Consider the following 11,924-nt stretch of genomic DNA (forward strand, 5'->3'; position numbering starts at 1 on the left):
GGATTGCACCGCCGTGACGGCCACCGATAAGAATTCACCCAGAACGAGCAGGCGTGAAGCGTGTCACGAGCCAAGGGGCAGGATTTGTGCACGCATAGGATAGCCTCTGGTACACATGCTTCCCACCTCTGCTATTCGATTCGGTGGATTATGGGCGTGCTCCTGGCTTTTCGTCCGGAAAGGCTGCCACTGGCATCACCTTCTTCACCCGAGCAGCGTGTGCCTCCCTCTCGGCCACTTAGGCAGCAGCGGGTCTGTCTGGAGTGAGTGGCACCCGCTGCGCCCTAGCCCCAGCCCTGCAAAGGGCCATCCTTGCTCGGAGGAGTTCGGTGCCGGGGCACAAGCAGAGCGATGGGTCTCTTTAATGATGCATCCCAGGGACTACGATGAGTCTCCGTTCTTACCGTCTTCCAGCCCCTGCCGCTCTGCGCCGCCGTCTCAGAGCTCGCTGACTGCCTCCTGCCGCTTCAGCACAGGCCTCACACTTGGTTCATCTCATCCCTCCTGACCTCATCACCATCCTGCACGTATTCTCCCTGCCTTGCCGGCACCTTCCCCACACGTGCTTGGCCCTTCCCATGTTAACATCCTAGCCGACGGCTCTGCAGCAAGATGGAACCAATGCCCCAAAACTACCCCACGCTACTCCTTCCCCTGGACCACATCTCCTCCCCAGATCCATCTTACTGGGTGCATCTACACATGTATTAAATGCACCATAATTACTGTGCAGTAAGTGTAACAGCAGGTACTAGCTCAATGTGCAGTAACCGGTGCTACTGAGCACTACTGCCAGCACATGCCTTTTAAGTGACTACTGCGCAGTAGACCAACTCTATTGTGCACTAGCTCATTAGCACGGCTTTCACCGTGATGCACTAATGCACAGTAGAATTAGTCTACAGCACATTTAGGGTCTCGTGTAGACGCACGCGCCCACTGAGGCTGTAAGCTCCCCCCCACTACAGAAAGGATGTGGACACATTGGAGAGAGTCCTGTGAAGAGCAATGAAAATGGTTGTGGGGCTGGGGGACAGGACTGGTGAGGAGAGGAGGAGGGAACTGGGATGAGTGAGTCTGGAGAAGAGAAGACCGAGGGGGATTGAATAGCAGCCTTCACCTCCCTGCAGGGGGGCTGCCAAGAGGATGGAGCTGGGCTGGTCTCAGTGGGGGCAGATGGCAGGACAAGGAGCAATGGGCTCAAGTTGCAGCAAGGGAGGGTGAGATTTTATATTAGGAAGAATTTTCTCACCAGGAGGATAATAAAGCACTGGGAGAGGTTACCCAGAGAGCTGGTGCAATCTCCATCTTTGGAGATTTTGAAGACCCAGGTAGACAAAGCCTTTTCTGGGATGATGTAGTTGGGGCTGGTCCTGCTTGGAGCAGGGGTTGGACTAGATGTGACCCCCTGAGCTCCCTTCAACCCTCATTGTCTGTGATTTGGTTTAAGCTGTCAAAGGCAGGGACTGAATTTACTGGGTGTAGAGGACTCTGCCATGCACAGAGTCAGCACTCAATTCTTGATCTAACAGTGACCTCTCCGAGTTTTGTTATGGGTCTTTGCCCTTACTAATTCTGGCCATCTAACTCATATTTCTCACACCGATTAAACAGCAGTTTCAACAGACTTCTTCCAGGGACACCTGGATTATTCTGAGTTTCACCATGGATACACGATCACACTCACACTCACTTATTTCATTTGACTCTGTGAGCATTGTCTGGTAGCTGGAGACTCGCCGCCCGGAGACTCGGGGCCCTGGATCCCCAGCTGAGCCCACGGCCAAGGGGGGCAAAAATCAACCTTTTCTACGTCAGTTCTCTTCTACTTCCACAGATAACAGCCTGACCACATAGGCAGTGGTTGCAAACATTAGCGAACCGCTACGAGATCCGCGCATGGCGGGTGCTCGAGTAGGACATCCCGCTTGATGGCAAGACTACTGAAGCTCCAAGACCAGGATGTCCCCGGAGGGACGGCTGCCCAGAAAAGCCTCAAATATCAACACCACTTCAAAGCAGTAGCCTTGGCCGTGCCTCTTGGCTTTCATTGAATAAGAAGAGATCGTGCCGTAGGCTCAGGGGACACCTGTCCACAGGTGAGCAAACAGAAATGAAGGCGTGAGATGCCCTCCCAATGTCCCTCATTTCCATCCCTTTCTTCAGGGAAAGCCACATCCTCCACGATGAAACATCACTGCAGTAGCCTGTGGCCTGCACGCTTGCTAGTGAAGTCCTTTATGTTCCTGCCTACCACCCAAACCAGCCAGCATCCCCCCGCATGCCACAGACCGGAGTCCACGAGGGCTCATCCACCCACCCACGGAGAGGATTCATTCCTTGCCTAGATTGACGTGGGGAGTATCCTGTAGCAGGAGCCCCGTCTACACTAGGGGAAAGGGGGTATTAACAAGCAAGCTAACACGTTCACTACAATCCTAGTGTAGTCAAGGTAAATGTGCAGGGTGCCTGGCCAAGACAAAGCCTCCCTCGACCAACAAACATGTTAAAACCACCACGCTATGGCTGGATTTTTATCGATATGAGGAAAGAGGCAAGTATGTTAGGTGTCTAATGCAGACAAGGACAGAATGGTTTCAAATCTCTGTATGGTAACCCCAAGATCTCTCCACACCTTCAGACGTGTTGCACCAGCAGTATAACATGCCAGCAGAGAGAAAACAAGCGCGGGCAAGCATGTACAAAGGTGCCGAGAGGAAAGACAAGGGAGCGGAGCCGGGAGGTGAATGCAGGTGCTCGGAGCGGCAAGGAAGAATAGGTTCGGTCGTTTCCTCCCAGGTTGAATGAAGAGGTCCCTCCCTCCGTTCCAGGCAGAAAGTCAGCACAGTGCTTCGACGCTGGGCCGGTGCCAGAGTAGGAAGAGACAGCTCCCGAGCGGAGGGGGACGTGTTACAAAGCCAGCCAGAAGGAAGCCTGCGAAGGAGGCGCGTGAAGTCACTCGGTGCCCACGAGAGAGGGAGGGAGCGTATGGAAGTCCAGGGAGAAACCAGAGTGCTGCAGGCTTCAGCAGGCAACGAACCCGCCAGCCCCGACACCCGGCTTCACCCTAGACCTCAGGCACCGACATACCTTGCAGCACCCAACAAGCCAGGGGCTTCATTTAGCACGCGAGTTGGACTTAAATATAGTTTCACCTCTTCAGTGCCGAGATAGATTTTAGGCTAGGCCGCTGACCTGCTCCAGCATGGCTCAATAGAGCAGAAAATTACGTTCAATGCAGTCTCATTCATGTATTGGGCAAGGCCGACGCTTGCAGGGCACAGCGCCCTGCCAGACGGGACGCTGGTCTCAGCACCGCCGTCTCCATCACCACCACATGAAGGCTCCCTGGAGTTTGGGTGTCTAAAAGAAGTACCTGTATATTATCAAGTCGTTGACATTCATTCATAGGAAAGGCGGCAGCCCCGTTTCCTCTCCGCCTCTCTTGAAGTGTGTCCAGGAGGTTGTGCCCATCTGACCGTGACTAGGTTCGTTCTAGCTACCGAGGGGGACTTTCTCCTTCAGATTTAAATTATAAAAAAAGTGGAGAAAGGAGTTCATAGACAGCATCGTGCTAAAACTCGGCTATTTGGAGAGGTGAGAGGGTCTTGCCACAGGAGTTACATGGGAGAGCAGAGAGACAGCCAAGACCGGAGCGGAGCAGGGGCCGTCCCCGGTACTCAGCCATGACCAGTGCCCAATTTCACTTGCTTCGGTAGCATCACGCTGGAAAACACCCTGCTCCAGAGAGCTCAGCAGGGCATAGCTCGGAGACCGGCAGCTCCAGGTTTGGCATTAGAGACCCACCTAAAGTTGCTAAAGCAAGGCGGACCAGTCACCCCGCTCTCGCTGGGGTGCAAGCCTCCTTCAGCTCCTCTCCCTCCAACCTCCTCACCCCATCGCCTCTCCATTCGGGCTTCCTCAGCTCCAACAGGAGGATGCCCTTCTAGCAAGCAACACCCGTGGGCAGATCCGGGGTTTTGAAAGGAGGAGGTGCAGGTGGCATGGTACATCACCATGTATTACAGCACACGGTCTTCTGCAGCGAATGAAAAACTAGATGCTTTACCGATACGCTCGGGGGCTAGCGCTGTATTATTCAGTTTAAGATCAAAGCAAAGACAAACATAACTACTGGAATTGGCACTGCTTTGTTAGATTATACACAAAGCTTAAACACGACCGCCTAAGCAAAACAAATAGTCAAAAGTGATCACGCCATTAGCTGTAGTGGCCCGACAGTCGGCTCTCGAGATCGAAAGCCTCTTAGTTATCCGAGTTGACTCTCAGCCCCCAAAACAAGTGCCCTGCTCCCAGCTTAGTGATGGCCCGAGATCTCATGGTAGCCAGAGGAAACGCTACAGGGGCACGTTGAAGGCAAACCTCAAGAACACGGATGCTGACATCCAGAGCTGGGAGGAGCTGGCTGCCGACCGACCCCAATGGCAGTGCCGTCTCAACCAAGCAGCAGCCCGTTTCGAGGTAAAGCACCTTGTCCTCAAAGCAGAAGAGAGCGCGCAGGAAGGAAAAGGAGAGAAATTCCAGCCTATTCTCCTCTGCAGAAAGACCTGCAACTTCTGTGGACAGATCCGTGGCTCAAGGATTGGACGCTTAAGTGAGCCTCCAAAATGTCACAGTCAGTCACTTCTACACCCGAGTTCAGGTTTTTAGCTAGGGCTCAACTCAGTCTGCAGCACTTTGAAACAGAAGAGACATCACCAGGAATGGAGGAGAGACACCAGCATTGCAGAAGAAAGGATGGTTTGAATAGTTTAACCTCATGACCATTAAAAAGAGAGAGGGTCATTAACACATATGGAGTGGAGAGATTAGCAGGAATCGGGAGATGATGAGGCATGAAGCCAACTGAGTCTTTGAGTATTGCCTGAATAGAAATGCCACTGCACCTCCCAGGCTTTAAAGTCTGGGCGGAGCAGGGATCCAAGGGAGCTGAGACTGCACCACTGCACCCCCATGCATCCACCTTGGCCACATGCAGGCAGAGAACTGCTCAGGTTCCCCTAGCTGCTCCCGTGTGCAGCACCTCACGCACCCCCCATCCTCCCCGCAGAGCAAGGCCTCCTCTCCCTGCTACATCCGTGGACCCCCAGCCGGCCTGGGAGCAATGGACCCCAGGAGCAGGCTGCATGTCTCAGGGGCTGTAGCCCAGCTGCAGGCAGTAAGACGGCGATTGCAGCTGGTGAGGATAACTGGCTGGCCCAGAGGAAGTTCAAGGCTCCCCAGGAAGAGAGCTGGGGGAGAGAAAGGGAAGGCTGCGAGGCCAGAGGCTGCAGCATTGAGCCAGGGTACTCTCTTCAGGTCTGGGAAGAGACCAAAGGGTATGGTTTAACCCTGCACTGTTTGCATTTGATGTTGGCCAACTTATATTTATGTCGTCTTCTGTGGACACGCTCGCCCAGGGACACAAAGACGGCAGTGGGACAACCTACAACAACCCCCTTCCAGTGTCCACAGACGAATGGAGTTAATGGCACCCAGCTGGACTTTTGCCAGGACGTGGGGATCCTTAATGTTCACAAGGTGGTTTTCAAAACACAGAAACTTTAAACACTTTCTGCCACAACCAGACATTGCATGATGGGAAAGCCAGCCTCTTGCACCAGAGGCTCAGTTACAACCTTTTTTTCTGCCACGACCCCAAAACAGGAGAGGTGTTTAAAAGCACCTGGATCCCACTCCCCTCGTGCCTTCACACTGAAAAATACCATGTAGACAGGACCACCCAGCACCACAGACTCGCCCCCTCCGATGCCAGCCTCATAAGAGCCCTTTATCGAGGGAGGACCAAGCTTTTTGGCATGGCACAAGTGAGCCCTGCACGCCCCACGAGGGCAACACTTGATCCCCTTCCCCTGCCTGGTCTGCTCCTCTGCTTTCTGCTCCCAGCCCCGTGCTCTCTTGCCTGCTCTGCTTTCTGCTCCCAGCCCTGTGCTCTCTTGCCTGATCTGCTGCTCTGCTTTCTGCTCCCTACCCTGTGCTATCTGCCATGTGAAATCTGGACGGCTCCAAAGCCTTTTCCATAGTACAGGAAACGATTCTGTGCATTTCCTGGGGGGGCAGATGCCTGCCGTCTGTCCTGGAGGCTCGCGTTTTCATTTCAAAAAGGAAGTTTACTTAATACAGAGACAATCAAATCACAGAGCGAACTGCCGGGAAAAACAATAGTGCAATGAAAAATAGATGCTGCCAGCCAAGTAGGAAAGAATACATTAGCGACCGTGCCTCTTGAAGCTTCAGCAGAGATACAACAGCACAAACGAGCTCTGAAGCCCTGCCCATACCCCGCAGCTCCATCCCCATCAGATCAGGACAAACCCATTGCTTCTCCCTGCCCCCTCTCCCGTGAAAGTGCCAAGGGGCCGGTCACTGTAGGCAGAGGGCAGAGCTTGCCAGCTTTGTTGGCTAATTGGAGCAGTGAATTATTTATCCTGTAAATGGAGATCAAGTGTTTCCACAGCCCCATCAGCCCTGCGGAGAGGCAAGCTGGGCAGCAGACAGTGCCAGCCCGGAGACGGGGAGACCAACTTCAGTGCACGCAAGGGTTGCCATCACCTGGGCACAAGGGTATTTTGCTCTGTCCTCCAGTCCAACCCCTGCCTGAAGCAGGTTCAGCCCGGTCCAAACCCGTCGTCTAAACTCTACACCTAGATCGTCCCCAACCAGTGCCTTAATGGAGGCGACTGCAATGCGTGTGCCCGCAGTGCAAGCAGTACAGGCTGTGGCGAGGTAGGCAGGAGCAAGAGGATGCTCTGCAGAGAAGACTCGCTCTCGGCAGGCTTCTCTCCGAACCATCCCCGAGGGACCCGAGCGCTGGCTGCACCCCAGGGAATGGCCAGCAGCATCTTTACTGGGGTGCTGATCGCTGCCTGCCGCACAACCTCTTCCCACGCCCCCTGCCCTCACTGCCACCCACCAAGTTATACCCACGCCAGCAACCGTCTGGGGAGCCCAGGCCACAAATGCACTCTCCAGGGCTGTTCTGGCAGGCCAGTGTCACGCTGCCTCCATCGCAGCACGTCACACAATTTCCTAGGCACAAGCAAAGTCTCCCTGCAAGCCGCTCCATTAGCGGGGAGCCCATGGAGGCAGCGCTCACTAATTTGGGTTTCAGATAAAGAGTGTAAAATTGCTGGCTTTTGTCCTCAGCAGAATTATAAGCTTGTGCTAAAAGCATTTAGCTCCTCCAGGGGCAACCTAAAAATACTCGAGGCTGCAGAGCTGCCAAGATGGGTGGCAGAGAACCAGCGCCCCTGCTACAGCACGTCATCCTCCGAGCAAAGGTAACCCAGCACGTCCTCCCGAGAAGCCACGGGTGAGGGAAAGCAAAGAGGGAGGGCAAGGGACACTACCCCTCCTTGGTCTAGAGGATCGGTCACACCAGAGCTCAGGGCCCCTTTCAGACTCGCATATAACTTTAAACCAGTCGTTTCACCTCTCCATGCCCGGTTTTCCCCACCTTGGGGAAAGGCAGCTCTCCTCCCCACCTGGAGCAGCGGGTTTCACGCAACGTTTGCAAGCTCAAAAGATCCCGATACAGAACACAGCTCATAAGCAGCAAATATAAAAAAGCTGGCCTGGAGAGTAACCCCACCACGCTGGCAGGTGAAGGAAGCCATTATAGCTTCTCTGGGCATGATGTGGTCTGCTAATGAAGAAGGCTCCCTGGCCATCCTCCAGCCACACAAGTCCAATGCAGCTCATCCTTCTGGCAGCTCCACTGCCCGCACCACTGGCCTCCGCTATAGCGAGATGCTCCAGAAGTCTCCCTTAAGCAAGCGGCAGTGAAACCCCGATCAGAGGATGATGGAGCACTTCTGTCAATGCAACAGGCTGCCCAGGGACACGATGGAAAACCCCTTGCCGGCAGGCTCCAATAAAAGCTGGGCCGTGTCTCTCTGAGCTGGGGTAGAAACAACACATCCTCCGTCTGTGCGGGTGTTGGACTAGACGGCCCTGGAGGTCCCTCCCAGCCCTTAGCCCTGCCATAAAGTGACTTAAATCTTGGCCCAACTCACCACATCCAAGCTTTGGCAGAGATTTGCAGGTTACTTCAGCTGCAGCAGCGGCAGTGTTTGTGGCCAGGAAGCAGGTAGACATTGTGCTTCTCTCCTGGGTTGCCTTCCCCCTCCTTGCTGCTGCAGCAAGTGCCAGCTAAGAGCCTCCATCCTTAGCTAACAGCTTCTCTGGGGGGGGGCACGGCTTTCAATCCCAAACTAGATCCCCTTCTCTGCTTGACACTGCAGGGCATCTGTGCCACTCCTGACCAGGTGCTGGGCATGTGCCACCCCTTAGAGCCAGAGAAGGAAGTGGGATTTTGTTCAATATCTTCATCTACGGCCAGGGAGATGGGATGGATGCACCCTCAGCAAGTCTGCAGATGACACCAAGCTTAGGGGAGTAGTAGATACACTGGAGGGTCGGGCTAGGATTCAGAGAGACCTGGAAAAATTCGAGGGTTGGGCCAAAAGAAAACTCATGAGGTTCAACAAGGACAAGTGCAAAGTCCTGCACTTAGGAGGAGCAATCCCCTGCACCGGTGCAGGCTGGGGGTGACGGGCTGGGCAGCAGCTCTGCAGAAAAGGCCCTGGGGGGACAGGGGATACGAAGCTGAAGAGGAGCCAGCAGTGTGCCCTTGGTGCCAGAAAGGCAACCGGCATCCTGGGCTGCATCAGTAGGAGCGCTGCCAGCAGATGGAGGGCAGTGATTCTTCCCCTCTATTCAGCACTGGGGAGGCCACATCTGGAGTCCTGTGTCCAGCTGTGGGTCCCCACAACAGAAAGGATGTGGACACACTGGAGAGAGTCCAGCGGAGGGCAACAAAAATAGTTTGGGGGCTGGGGGACAGGACTGGTGAGGAGAGGCTGAGGGAACTGGGCTGATTGAGTCTGGAGAAGAGAAGACTGAGGGGGATTGAATAGCAGCCTTCACCTCCCTGCAGGGGGGCTGCAAAGAGGATGGAGCTGGGCTGGTCTCAGTGGGGGCAGATGGCAGGACAAGGAGCAATGGGCTCAGGCTGCAGCAAGGGGAGTTGAGGTTGGATATTAGGAAGAATTTTCTCACTAGGAGGTTGGTGAAGCACTGGGACAGGTTACCCAGAGAGGTGGTGGCATCTCCATCCTTGGAGGTATTTAAGGCCAAGCTCAACAAAGCCTTGGCTGGGATGATGTAGTTGGGGCTGGGCCTGCTTGGAGCAGGGGGGTGGATTAGAAATGCCCTCCTGAGGTCTCTTCCGACCCTATTTTTCAACCATCCCATGATGGAACAGGCATCAACAAATGGGGGAAGAAGACACCTTCAAAAAGGGACCTGCTGACATCCTTAAAAACCAGACCTGGGACCCAGCACGTGCAGGCCAGCACTCCAGCAGAGCAGAGGCTGCGTCTGCTGGAGGGACACAACCTGCTGCCCGCCCAGCAACCCTCAGGGACCTGCCCCGGTTCCTCATTAAGCCACTCGATTAAGCAAAAAGGGCTTGAAAAGCAGAGGAGAGCCCCGCATGTCCTCACTGCATGGCAAGCAGCTCGTTTGCAGGCGCGGTCCCTGGCAAACAGGTCCGGCGCTTACGGACCCTCACCGCAGCCCTCTGCAAGGACGAAGGACCGGCTGCAAGCTTTGCACCCTGCTTTATTCTCTAGCAAATAAGATGCTACAACCCACCAGCTCCAGGCCAGATCTCTCCTCCCAGCCAGGCACATCGAAAACGTTTTTTACCCGGGTAGCAAAACATGTAAACCTCTGGTCATGAATGCCGGGTTCGGGATAGGTAGGCCAAGACCGCGCCGTTCCACGTGGCTCGAAAAGACGCCAGCTTTCCATTTGGGGGGGGGAAACAGAGGCATTTCCATTCAGCCAGCCCAAGGACTGCAGGCCAGGTCTAAATCGAAGCCCAGACAGGACTCGCCACCAGGCTCAACCTGCCACTCAATACAAGCCGTCCTTGCCCAAGACCTCGCACTGCTCGATTCACCCAGGGGTGAAGGAATCCAGAGCTCTGCAGCCTGCCTCACTGGCAGTCAATGACCCGGTCTCAGGCTATGCGGCCTAAATTAGAGGAGACTTGGGAGCTGATGGGGAGAAAAAGTTCTTCCCTAGCACACTTATAATGCATTGCTGCTTTGTACTAGTCCCATTCATACTAGTCCCTGCAGAAGGGCCGGGTTAGGCGTGGAGCTTGGCTAGCATCCTAAACGGCTCGAAAAGGCATCGGCCAACAGCTGCTGCAAGTGAGGCTTCAACCTCGGTCAGCTGCGATTTGCACAAGAACGAAAGATGAGCGCCCGGGCAGAGAGCATGGGAACGGCATCTAGCCCAGTGCCAACATACTGAGCCTGCCCCAAGGTGACTGTAGACCAGCACGTGTGTTGGGGACGGGATCTTCTTTCCAAAGCAGCCCCAGATCTGGAGAGCGATGTGACAGTGTGGCTCCCCCTCCGCCCCCACTTTTTTTTTTGGAAGAAGGTCCCGAATAACCCTTCTCACTTATTCCAGACCTTGAGTCGAATTGACCCACCAGGGAAGCCAGAAAGCTGCAAGACAGAGAGCGTCCCTGGGAAAAAAAACTCCACTTTCCAAATGCTATGGGCAGTAACCAAATGTTGGGGCACCTCCCCAAGGCAAAAAGAAAAGAAGAGAGAGAGGAAGAAGGAGAGGAAGAAAGGAAAAAAAAAAAGAGAAGAAAAAAGGAAAAACAAAAATAAGGGGGAAAATTAAAATAATTAAATTAAATAAAAATAAACAAAAAATAAACCTCATGTCTGCTCCAGGGAGTTTCAATCCTCCCCCAGGCAGGCTGCCATGTGAAAGCTTTAAACCTTTTGATCACCCGGTGTCAAATGGATGGCTACATGCTTAACATTTTTTGTGACCCCAAGTTCTCTGCTGTGAGAGTACCTGGAAAACGCTCCTTTTTGGAAAACCAGCAGAAAAACAAATCACATCTAATTTTCCTGAAAGGTCACCTGCGTGGAGAGCAGATCTTGGCAGGAAGACGACAGCGTGGCTCGTTTGCGCGGTATGCATGCACTGGGCATATCGACATTTTTTTAGAGCAATAAAAACATACAAGGAATCCTCACACCAAAAATTAATCAGCTCTGAATTCCCCCTGGACAGGAACCAGAGACTGCACCAGGTATTTGATTGCAAAGGTCAAAAGGTAACAAGTTCAGCATGTACTTTAGGAGTCCTCCTCACATGCCTACTCACTTTGCTCCGGTTTCGTGACTGCTGACGGGGTAGACAACGGAGGCCGGGGGAGCTGAGCACACTAAATACAGGATTCAGAAGCATTCCCGGCCACGCTGCAGCTGCGTGCTAAGGTGCGGGGTGGAGCCGGCACATGGCAGCTTCCCCAGGCATCTCACCCAGAAAAGTATGTGCAATTGGCTCGGCCCGCAGCATTCCCCCGTGCAAACGTACGGCCGCGTCGCAGGAAGCCAGCAGCTGTGCCGTCATCTAACCTCCGCCGCCTGCCACTCAAATGCCTCCTACATGGAGCCCCAGAAAGCAGACAACTCCCATTTAATATTGAAAGATTTTGGGAGCTTGTCTATGAGCAAAGCTGTGCGTGGCATGAGCTTATCTCCAATGGGCATGGTGCTCTTCATCCCAAAACTGCATAGTTGCCCTTTTAATTTTATCAGCTCGGCATACCCCTCCATGTAGCTCACGCATCTCCTGCCTGCTACAGGACGGGACCCATCACACACATTTTGGCCACAGAATTAGATATCTGGGGGAATGACGAGGTCGACTTCTCTGAAGGGGCCGACTTGCTCTTGGTGCATACTCCACGTCGTGAAACCATCTCAGCACAGGTCTCCAGAGCACAGCTCCTTCCTCTCCCACTTTGCCTACAAGCTTTAGGATCCCCGACTCCCAGAAGAGGACATGCTGGAGTCCGA

At 54.0% G+C, this 11,924-nt stretch overlaps 1 protein-coding gene across 1 annotated transcript in view; it reads right to left on the minus strand.

The window, feature by feature from the left end:
- The window catches only part of ARHGAP39 (Rho GTPase activating protein 39), a 160,391-nt gene extending 148,958 nt beyond the window's left edge, over positions 1-11,433 (minus strand). Inside the window, exon 1 of the mRNA XM_025193686.1 lies at positions 11,227-11,433. The gene's annotated coding sequence lies outside the window, so the exon portion shown is untranslated. The remainder of the gene's footprint in view (positions 1-11,226) is intronic.
- Between the last annotated feature and the right edge of the window lie 491 nt (positions 11,434-11,924).

This window comes from Alligator sinensis, unplaced genomic scaffold, assembly GCF_000455745.1.
Source record: "Alligator sinensis unplaced genomic scaffold, ASM45574v1 scaffold446_1, whole genome shotgun sequence".
Lineage (NCBI taxonomy): Eukaryota > Metazoa > Chordata > Crocodylia > Alligatoridae > Alligator > Alligator sinensis.